Genomic DNA, 12,059 nt, shown 5'->3' with positions numbered 1-12,059 from the left:
GTTGGGTTGAATATTTACCTGAGGGTCAATTTCTATTACCAAAAAGGAAAGCGTTCTCCTAAAGGGAGAAAAATGGTGAAATGAAGGCGAAAGTGAAAAAGAAAGTCCTACTCATGGAAATTGTCCTGGCTTAGGAATTATTCCTGAGAGCCTCAAAATGCTTAATAAAAATGCCAAGAAATTCAAAACTGTCTGGTTGAACATAAAGGCAACTGCTATTAAATGAAGGTCTGTCCCAGGTATTCTCTTAGGTGTGTTTCAGCCGACCTCATTTAATGTAGCTGTTACAAGAAACCCATAGGGGACAGTATACTGTTCCTTTGTAAAACTCTCAAGACGTAAGGACACTTGTGCTCAGAGAATAAAAGAATTGTCTTGAGGATACACAGCAGGTAAGGGACAAAAGAGTAGGGAGCATCCTTACCAGGGTGCTGGGTCTCCTGTCTGGCGCGAGAAGCATGTGTCACACAGAACGTTAATCCCACAGTAAAAAGAAGCCAGTACTCAAACATGCCTGAGAAGCTGTACAAATTAAAGATCCCCCTCCCCACACACACACACACACACAAGTACTACAGCCAAGAATCCTACTGTCATGCTGTTTAAAATGTGTTTTTCAAATTCATTTGACCACAGAATTTTTTTTTGAGCAATTTCTATCAACATTCTCGTTATAAGTTGAATTGAAAAAAAACCCTCAAAAATATATTTAGCATGAATATCTAAAAATGACCCTCAACCACAAAAAAAAGTCCTAACGCCTGTACTTTAGAATGCAACCTTATTTGGCAATAGTGTTACTGAAGATGTAATTAGTTAGGATGAGGTCATACTGGAGTAGGTTGGCCTTTAATCCAGTATGACTGGTTTCCTTGAAAAGAAGAGTAAGGGGACTTCCCAGGTCACCCAATGATTAAGACTTCACCCTCCAATGCAGTGGGTGAAGGTTTGATCTCTGATCAGGAAGCTAAGATCCCACATGCCTTGTGGCCGAAAAACCAAAACATAAAACAGAATATTGTTACAAATTCAATAAAGACTCTTAAAATGGCCACATCAAAAAAAAAAAAAAAAAGGAAGAGGAGAGAGACACACAGAAAGAAAGCAGTTATGTGAGAGCAAAGGCAGAATTGGAGTGATATGTCTACACGCCAAAGAATGTCAAGAACTGTCAGCAAATACCAGAAGCTGGAAGAGGCAGGCAAGTTTCTCTTCTACAGCAGTCACAGAGAACATGGCCCTGCCAGTTGATTTCAGACTTCTAACCTCCAGGATTGTGAAATGATCATTCTCTGGTGTTTTATGTCTTCTGCGGCCAGCACAACAGTTAGGGATCAAAATTGGTTGATGCACAGTTTGAGAAAAATGAAACTCAAGACATCTTGAGTCAAGAGCCCCATTCCTCAGAGCCACATCACTTTTACTGATGTCTTAGCAAGCAGAAAGTATCTGTTGTGCTACAATGAAGTCATCAGCCTCCTGTATTCCCGGTCACGTCTCCCATTTTATTGATTACTTTAAACCATCTTTGTTATTTCCTTGTACATAGACACGCATATGCCTTGGGAAAACATCTGAACTTATGCTGACCCGGCTTTCCAAGGTCCTCACTATGTTTTTCCCTAGCTTAGCAGGGCATGACAACCCCAACTGATCAACCCAATGTACTTTTATTTTGGTTTTGCTGTATTGCTATATTTTGCTTTTATTCTTTTCCCATGGTGATTTTCTCACGGCTTAGCCAGAACAACAGGTGGCTTGACTAGTAAGTAACCCCTGCATATACCCTTTTTTGTTTTTGTAGCAGAAGATATGTTGCTCTCGCAATTTCTTTCTTCATTAGTTCTTGGAGGGGTTTTTGCATGTATTTGAGGACTAAACAGAAGATTATAGCTAAAAAAACAAACAGCAAAACAAAGCTAGTGTTTCAGTAAGACCACCTCCGATGCCTTTGATCCATCGAGAAGACTCAATGAATTAAGGCTCTCTGCTATTCCTTGAAGTTTATCTATGCCTGTTAATAGTCTAAGAGAACCATGCTGCATGCCAATGATTTTTGCTTGTAGCTTTTTAATACCTAGAGGAAGGTTGTCAGCTATATGGCCCTGCAAGTGCCGTCTAACTTTTTCCCAGGAGTGTTCAGATTGGTTATATTCCTGGGGGGTTACACAGAAAGTAGTAATGTTCCAATCACACTTTAAGTGTATTTATAACTTAAGACATCGTACTTCATCTTCTAAGAGTAGCATTGCATTTTTTAAATCCACCAACCTGTTGTTAATCTCATCTATACGAGTTTGGGCTCCCCAGTATACTCTGAGATTTTTGTGTATGTGTGGAGACAGTCTTTTTTACCTTGATGAGGCTGTTCAGAACTCATGTGTATTCAGTTTCTGGAGGGATGAGGCAGAGAGAAAAGAAAAATGTTTTAATTTTACCCTCAGGTGTAAATCACTAAGTTGTTTTAAACCATCAGTGACTCGAGGAGAAAAGCTTTTTTATATCTGAAAACAAAGATTAGAAGCCAGTAATGTGTCAGACAAAAAGTCATGAAAATTGTATTCATATTTAGCAGTCTGTTTAATCTCATGTAACCAGTTCTGTGGTCCTTGCCTGACAACAAAGGACATCAGTGAAAGTAATGGGCTCCAAGGAGCTCATGGAATTTTTGCCAGTGTCTGTATGACCTGTCCAGCAAAGTGGGTGCTCTGATCACTGGAGATTGCAGAAAATGTATTTTAATCCTTTTTTTTTTCCATTGTGAGATTGTTAACCCCACAGCCAGGAAAGGCTTTTTCCTATCAAATAAAAGTAAGGTTTGTCAGGGAGCTGGGACAAGCCAAGTGGCCATCTTGGATTTCCCATAGCCCTGACTGTTTGGTTTATAGCCATTGTTTACCCATTTTAAATTTCCTGATGGGGGTTAATTTTGTATAAGCAGAATGAGCTTTATCTATGTGTGTCATAGTCTCCATAGATCACTGTGAAATAACACATTCATTTTATCAAAGTAACAAAAAATTTTAAAAGCAAATATGAATCACTTAAAGACAAAGAAATGTACATAGTCTGTTATCAAAAGCCATATTCCAAGAAGACTTTGTTTTTTTTAACAGGAAAAGAAAACTAAATTCCAGATTGGTACCAGCTTAAATTCATTGTTAAACAATAGTTGTTCATTTAGTCAAAGTAACAATAAAAGATTTCAAAGGCAGCTTAATGTCTTAAGAAACTTGTATCATGCACAAAACTCTTTCACTTGCCACAAACCTTTTTTACACTTCTGTATTCATCACTCTATTTGCCCATTCAGAAAATAGCCACATGCAAGTTCAGATGTACTTCCTTTTTTGTTAATAGAAACAAAACATTTGTTTTGTTACAAAACATTAATAACATTTCTTATACCTTTTTATTAAAAACATAGCTTACTTTCCTTTAGCAACCATGAACTGTACCTTATATCATCATTCTGTAGATCGGCAAATATAAACCACCCAAAGCTATGTCATTTGCAAAAGCATCTTCACAAAGTCAATAAATAAACATTAATACAAGGCATCAATTCAATAGTGAATATTTTCCAGTTTACACAAGTCTGAAATTCATTTTAGTTTAAGTTTTTTGAATTTAGAATTGATTTGTAAGCACTTATTTCTCTTTAGGCCAATTAAATAGAGCTCATTGACCAAACAGCCTTTAGCAATTTTGTCCAAGGACAAAGACACACACTGAGACACATAAATTTTGATAGCCATATAGACAGAGATCTCATAGTTTTCTGCTTGATATTTAAAGTGTCTCTTTGCCCCTTCTCTTTTTCGTGGTTTGAGTTCCACCAATTTGTTCATGGCTGGAGTCCCAGATAGAGTGGGCTGTGCATCCCAAGGACATGATAAGATTTTACATTAGGTTTTTGCCTAGACCTGTTTTTGTTTCTCAGGCAGAATTGGTGCTCCAAAAAAGTATTTTAACAAGCCAACATTTTTATTTTAATTACATGTGCAAGAAGAACCAGTTTTGCAATTTCAAAAAGACATCATTTTAACCAGTTTTCTCTGGAGTCTAAAAAATATCATGGCCATTCAGTATCAAAACTGCCATCTTTATTTTCATAGTCATAGTAGCATAGTTAAAAATTACACCAGAGAATGTTCAAATTGGCTCTGATGACAGGACTGGACAGACTAATAAGAAGTTGTCCCAGCAGAGACTGTCTCTCTGGGCAGATGAGGTCTTCTCTTAAAGTAAAGAAAGCCTGTCCTTTAACCTCTATTTTCTCCCAGGCTCTTATGCAGTATCATCACCTCACCTGTTCTACAGCCTGATCTTCCATAAGCACTTGATCTTGAGTTTTCCCCCAATTTCCACTGCCTATCAATTGATCTAAAATGATGGGGATTAGCAAGAAAACACAAACTTTAAATGACACAATGGACCAGTCAGACCTAATTGATATCTAAAGGACATTTCACCCCAAAATAATGAATTTCACCCTTTTCTCAAGTGCACACAGAACATTCTCCAGGATAGATCACATTCTGTGCCATAAATCCAGCTTTGGTAAATTCAAAAAAATTGAAATCATTTCAAGCATCTTTTCTGATCACACTGCAGTAAGATTAGATGTCAACTACAGGGAAAAAAACTATTAAAAATACAAACATATGGAGGCTAAGCAACATGCCTCTGAATAACCAACAAACCACAGAAGAAATAAAAAAAGAAATCAAAATATGCATAGAAACAAATGAACATGAAAACAAGACAACCCAAAACCTATGGGATTCAGTAAAAGCAGTACTAAAGGGAAGGTTCCTGGCAATACAAGCTTACCTCAAGAAACAAGAGAAAAATCAAATAAATAACCTAACTTTACACCTAAAGCAACTAGAAAAAGAAGAAATGAGGAACCCCAGGGTTAGTAGAAGGAAAGAAATCATAAAAATTAGGGCAGAAATAAATGAAAAAGAAACAAAGGAGACTATAGCAAAAATCAACAAAACTAAAAGCTGGTTCTTTGAGAAGATAAATAAAATAGACAAACCATTAGCCAGACTCATCAAATAAAAAAGGGAGAAGAATCAAATCAACAAAATCAGAAATGAAAATAGAGAAATCACAACAGACAACACAGAAATACAAAGAATAATAAGAGATTATTATCAGCAACTATATGACAATAAAATGGACAATTTGGAAGAAATGGACAAATCCTTAGAAATGTATAACCTTCCAAAACTGAGCCAGGAAGAAACAGAAAATCTTAACAGACTCATCACAAGCACAGAAATTGAAACTGTAATAAAAAATCTTCCAACAAACAAAAGCCCAGGACCAGGTGGCTTCACAGCTGAATTCTACCAAAAATTTAGAGAAGAGCTAACGGAAGCAACAGTTAGAACTGGACATGGAACAACAGACTAGTTTCAAATAGGAAAATGAATACGTCAAGGCTGTATATTGTCACCCTGCTTCTTTAATTTATATGCAGAGTACATCATGAGAAACGCTGGGCTGGATGAAGCACAAGCTGGAATCAAGATTGCCAGGAGAAATACCAATAACCTCAGATATGCAGATGATACCACCCTTATGGCAGAAAGTGAAGAAGAACTAAAAAGCCTCTTGATGAAAGTGAAAGAGGAGAGTGAGAGAGTTGGCTTAAAGCTCAACATTCAGAAAACGAAGATCATGGCATCTGGTCCCATCACTTCATGGGAAATAGATGGGGAAACAGTGGAAACAGTGTCAGACTTTATTTTGGGGGGCTCCAAAATCACTGCAGATGGTGACTGCAGCCATAAAATTAAAAGACGCTTACTCCTTGGAAGGAAAGTTATGAGCAACCTAGATAACATATTGAAAAGCAGAGACATTACTTTGCCAACAAAGGTCCGTCTAGTCAAGGCTATGGTTTTTCCAGTGGTCACATATGGATGTGATAGTTGGACTGTGAGGAAAGCTGAGCACCGAAGAATTGATGCTTTTGAAGTGTGGTGTTGGAGAAGACTCTTGAGAGTCCCTTGGACTGCAAGGAGATCCAACCAGTCCATTCTAAAGGAGATTGGTCCTGGGTGTTCTTTGGAAAGAATGATGCTAAAGCTGAAACTCCAATACTTTGGCCCCCTCATGTGAAGAGTTGACTCATTGGAAAAGGCTCTGATGCTGGGAGGGATTGGGGGCAGGAGGAGAAGGGGATGACAGAGGATGAGATGGCTGGATGGCATCATCGACTCAATGGATGTGAGTTTGAGTGAACTCCAGGAGTTGGTGATGGACAGGGAGGCCTGGTCTGCTGCAATTCATGGGGTCGCAAAGAGTCGGACATGACTGAGTGACTGAACTGAACTGAACTGAATGCATATCCTACTCAAACTCTTCCAGAAAATTGCAGAGGAAGGTAAATTGCCAAACTCTACACATCACCCTAATACCAAAACCAGACAAAGATGCCACAAAAAAAGAAAGCTACAGACCAATATCACTGATGAACATAGATGCAAAAATCCTCAACAAAATTCTAGCAAACAGAATTCAACAACATATTAAAAAGATCATACATCATGATCAAGTGAGCTTTATCCCAGGGATGCAAGGATTCTTCAATATTTGCACATCGATCAATGTGATACACCACATTAGCAAATTTAAAGATAAAAACCATATGATTATCTCAATAGATGCAGAGAAAGCCTTTGACAAAATCCAACATCCATTTATGATAAAAACTCTCCAGAAAGCAGGAATAGAAGGAACATACCTCAACATAATAAAAGCCACATATGAAAAACCCACAGCAAACATTATCCTCAATGGTGAAAAACTGAAAGCATTTCCCCTAAAGTCAGAAACAAGACAAGGGTGCCCACTCTCACCACTACTATTCAACATAGTTTTGGAAGTTTTAGCCACAGCAATCAGAGAAGAAAAAGAAATAAAAGGAATCCAGATTGGAAAAGAAGTAAAACTCTCACTGTTTGCAGATGACATGATCCTCTACATAGAAGACCCTAAAGACTCCATCAGAAAATTACTAGAGCTAATCAATGAATATAGTAAAGTTGCAGGATATAAAATTAACACACAGAAATCCCTTGCATTCCTATACACTGAGAAAACAGAAAGAGAAATTAAGGAAACAATTCCATTCACCACAAATTAAGGAAACAATTCCATTCACCATTGCAATGAAAAGAATAAAATACTTAGGAATAAATCTACCTAAAGAAACAAAAGACCTATATATAGAAAACTATAAGACACTGATGAAAGAAATCAAAGAGGACACAAATAGATGGAGAAATATATATGTTCATGGATTGGAAGAATCAATATAGTGAAAATGAGTATACTACCCAAAATAATCTATAGATTCAATGCAATCCCTATCAAGCTACCAACGGTCTTTTTCACAGAACTAGAACAAATAATTTCACAATTTGTATAGAAATACAAAAAACACTCGAATAGCCAAAGCAATCTTGAGAAAGAAGAATGGAACTGGAGGACTCAATCTGCCTGACTTCAGACTATACTACAAAGCCACAGTCATCAAGACAGTATGGTACTGGCACAAAGACAGAAATATAGATCGATGGAACAAAATAGCCCAGAGACAAATCCACGCACCTATGGACACCTTATTTTTGACAAAGGAGACAAGAATATACAATGGAGAAAGACAATGTCTTTAACAAGTGGTGCTGGGAAAACTGGTCAATCACTTGTAAAAGAATAAAACTAGAACACTTTCTAACACCATACACAAAAATTAACTTGAAATGGATTAAAGATCTAAATGTAAGACCAGAAACTATAAAACTCCTAGAGGAAAACACAGGCAAAACACTCTCTGACATAAATCACAGCAGGATCCCCTATGACCCACCTCCCAGAGTAGTGGAAATAAAAGCAAAAATAAACAAAGAAGACCTAATTAAACTTAAAAGCTTTTGCACAATGAAGGAAACTATAAGCAAGGTGAGAAGACAGCCTTCAGAATGGGAGAAAATAATAGCAAATGAAGCAACTGACAGAGAATTAATCTCAAAAATATACAAGCAGATCATAAAGCTCAATACAGGAAAAATAACCCAACTAAAAAATGGGCCAAAGAACTAAACAGACATTTCTCCAAAGAAGACATACAGATGGCTAACAAACACATGAAAAGATGCTCAACATCACTCTTTATCAGAGAAATGCAAATCAAAACCACAATGAAGTACCATCTCATTCCAGTCAGAATGGCTGCTATCAAAAAGTCTACAAACAATAAATGCTGGAGAGGGTGTGGAGAAAAGGGAACCCTTTTACACTGTTGGTGGGGATGCAAACTAGTACAGCCACTATAGAGAACAGTGTGGAGATTCCTTTAAAAACTGGAAATAGAACTGCCATATGTCCCAGCAATCCCACTGCTGGGCATACATACTGAGGAAACCAGAATTGAAAGAGACACGTGTACCCCAATATTCATCACAGCACTGTTTACAACAGCTAGGACATGGAAGCAACCTAGATGTCCATCGGCAGACAAATGGATAAGAAAGTTGTGGTACATATACAAAATGGAATTTAGTTCAGTTCAGTCGCTCAGTCCAACTCTGCAGCCCCATGAACTGCAGCACACCAGGCCTCCCTGTCCATGACCAACTCCCAGAGTCCACCCAAACCCATGTCCATTGAGTCGGTGATGCCATCCAACCATCTCATCCTCTGTTGTCCCCTTCTCCTCCTGCCCTCAATCTCTCCCAGCATCAGGGTCTTTTACTAAGCTATTAAAAAGAATGCTTTTGAATCAGTTCTAAAGAGGTGAATAAAACTGGAGCCTATTATAGAGTGAAGTAAGTCAGAAAGAAAAACACTAATAAAGCATATTAATGCATATACATGGAATTTAGAAAGATGGTAACAATGACCCTATATGCAAGACAGCAAAAGAGACACAGAGATAAAGAACAGATTTCTGGACTCTGTGGGAGAAGGTGAGGGTGGGATGATATGACAGAATAGCTTTGAAACATGTACATTACCGTATGTGAAGCAGATCACCAGTACATGTTCAGTCATGAGACAGGGACCTCAGGGCCAGTGCACTGAGATGACACTGAAGGATGGGATCGGGAAGGAGGTGGGAGGGGTGTTCAGGATGGGGGACACGTGTACACCCATGGCTGATTCATGTCGACATATGGCAAAAGCCACTACAATATTGTGAAGTAATTAGCCTCCAATTAAAATAAATTAATTTTTAAAAAAACAAAACAAAACAAAAATTAAAAGAGATGGGAATCTGTCTGGCTTGGTCATGAGCCACCATAATCAAATGGGAACCCTCAGCTACTCATGGCACTATTTCCAACGTAAAAGGAGAATTTACTCCATAATTTTGAACAGTGCTTAAGTTCCTTTAGTATTTTGAAGGGAATCTGTTTGTGTACAGCCTCATACACCCCATTAGGATTATTAGCATCTTTCCCAGGAGCTATCTGTTCATGAACTGTCACTAGAAACGCCATAGACATAGCGTCGAAGTCACCCTCACGTCGAGCCCACCAAATACCTTTCTGGAGGGGTGACAGAAAGACGGGTCCGTGGCAAGGAAGGAAAAGCTTGAGTCACTCCAGCAGTTAAGACAGGAGGGGGAGGAAGAGGCAGTAAAGGAAATTCATCCTCCCCAAACAAATGTGCAGAAGGAACTGTAGCCTTAAGGGCCTCCTGCGTTTTTTCTTCTATCCCCTCGGGCTTTGCATTTTCAGGTTCTCCCTTTGATGGGTTTTCACCTTCATCCTCCCTTCCTTCTGAGCTTTCTGGGGTCTGAAGAGGTTCTAAAATAGATTTTATCAGCGTCCAAATTGACCAGCTAGATACAGGCAAGGGCACTCCCTTGTAAAGAAGTGTCTCTAATTCGTCATTTACGTTTTCCCACTTTCCTAAATCTAAAGTACCGAGAGAAGGGAACCATGAGCAATGTTTCTCAATGGTTTGTAAAAGCTCCAATAGCCAGTGCTCACTTATTTTTGTTGCCCCTGCTTTCACTGCCTTAAGAGGCATATATACGGTCAGGGTTGTTCTGAGCTCTCTGAATTTCCCATATTTAACTCCGGTTTCAGTGCCTGAGGGAGTGTTATTTACTGCAAAGGGGAATTTTCAGAGGCCTCACCCCACTCTTCCTCAGGGTCGTGCGGGGATATTTCAACTTCAGTTTCCTTCTCCTTCACTTTCGAGCCCCACGTTGGGTGCCATGTGCTGCAGCCAGCACAGCAGGTAGGGATCGAATGTGGTCAACACACAGTTTGGGAAAAAGAAACTAGAGACAGAATTAAAGTTTTAAAGATGGGACCGGGGGACTCAAGACCTCTTGGATCAAGAGCCCTGTTCCTCGGAAACACGTCACTTTTATTTAGTGTCTTGGCAAGCAGAAAGTATCTGTTGTGTTAGGATGAAGTCAGCCTCCTGTGTCCCCAGTCACGTCTCCCATTTTATTGATTACTTTAAACTAATCTTTGTTATTTTCTTGTACAAAGGCTGTCACCTAGCTGGAGGTCACAGACCCACATATGCTTTGGGAAAGCATCTTAGTGTGTGCACAAGCAGTGTTCTGAACTTGCGCTGACCGGGTGTTCCAAGGTCTACCCTATGTTTTTCCTTAGCTTAGCAGGGCATGACTCAACTGATCGACCCAGTGTACTTTTATTTGGGTTATGCTGCATTGCTACATTTTGCTTTTATTCTTTTCCCATGGTGATTTTCTCATGGCTTAGCCAGAGCAACAGGCGGCTGACTTAACCCCTGCATATGTCTCCTTGTTTCTGGTGTTTTGTTTCAGCAGCCCTAGGAAACTAATACACTCTGGAAAACTAATATTCTATAAAACAAACTTTGAGAATGTTAATCTCGCTATGTGAAAATGACCACATTGGATTAATCACCTATGCCTCAGTCTTCTCATGTGTAAGATGGGAATAATAATATTTATTCAATGGGATCATTCTTATGTAAGCATTCTTTATCTAAGTATTCTTAAATAAGAATACTTGTAAATGATTAGAAAACTCTGGAACATAATAGGTGCCCATAAATGTTAGGAATGCCTCATTTTCAAGGAGTCTCCATTTCCTTATGGCTAGTCCTTTTCAATGATAAGTTCAGCTGAGATTATGGAAGTAACACAGGACTAAATTTTTGACTAGTTCACTTTCCCTATTATATCAGTTAGCATTCTTTGGCTGCAGTCACACAGAAACCAACTCTGGCTTATACAGGCAAATAGGAACTTACTTAGAACAGTGTGGGGTGGCTCACGGACTTGAAGAAATAAAGACTCCAGTCTTTGAAAGGACAGAAAACTGGACAGCTGTGAGATTCTAAGAAGCAAGAGGTAATGGGACAGTCTCTTTGAACCACTAAACTGAAAGAACTTGTGGTTTTCAGGCTCTGCAAGAGTTTTCAGGGCCCCTCACCCTTGGTTGGCCTAGCTTGACTTGGAGCTGACCCTTCAGTCATCTGAGCAGCCCCATCAGGACAGTGCATTGGGAGAAGGACTCATCCCCAGGGTAAAATCAATATTAATCTACTATTAATAGTAGAAGAGTGAAGGGCCCCTAGGCAGGCAAATCTGACAAATGTCCACAGAAGGCGTGCGAGGAGCCAGGAAAGTCAAGGGCAGGAAGAAAATCTGTTCTTGGGGTTTCCTAAGGGCTTCCTGATTCCCTCTTCTCCTCACCAGCAGTCATTGTTCCTCTAACTTTTCACTTTTCATTTTACCCTAATCCGTTCCCTAAAATTATAGGTGACTTGCCATCAGTTTCTCACTGCACCAAAATTAGTAAAAAAAAAACAAAAACAAAAATTAGTAGAAAGCTTTTCTGGGGGGATAGGAGAGGAGGAGTTGGCATTTGATGACATCTAAGTAAAACAGAAACAAATAAAAGGATGACTTGCCACATCTGCATTGAAACAAGTATTTTGCTGCTTAGGTGTTTATACAGGCAACACACCATAAATTTATCAAGTCGGATTTCATGGCTACATGTATCTATTTTTGCTTAATT

Source organism: Budorcas taxicolor, chromosome 11, assembly GCF_023091745.1.
Source record: "Budorcas taxicolor isolate Tak-1 chromosome 11, Takin1.1, whole genome shotgun sequence".
Taxonomy (NCBI): domain Eukaryota; kingdom Metazoa; phylum Chordata; class Mammalia; order Artiodactyla; family Bovidae; genus Budorcas; species Budorcas taxicolor.
The sequence above is the reverse complement of the archived record's forward strand: the minus strand, read 5'-3'. Positions refer to the sequence as shown.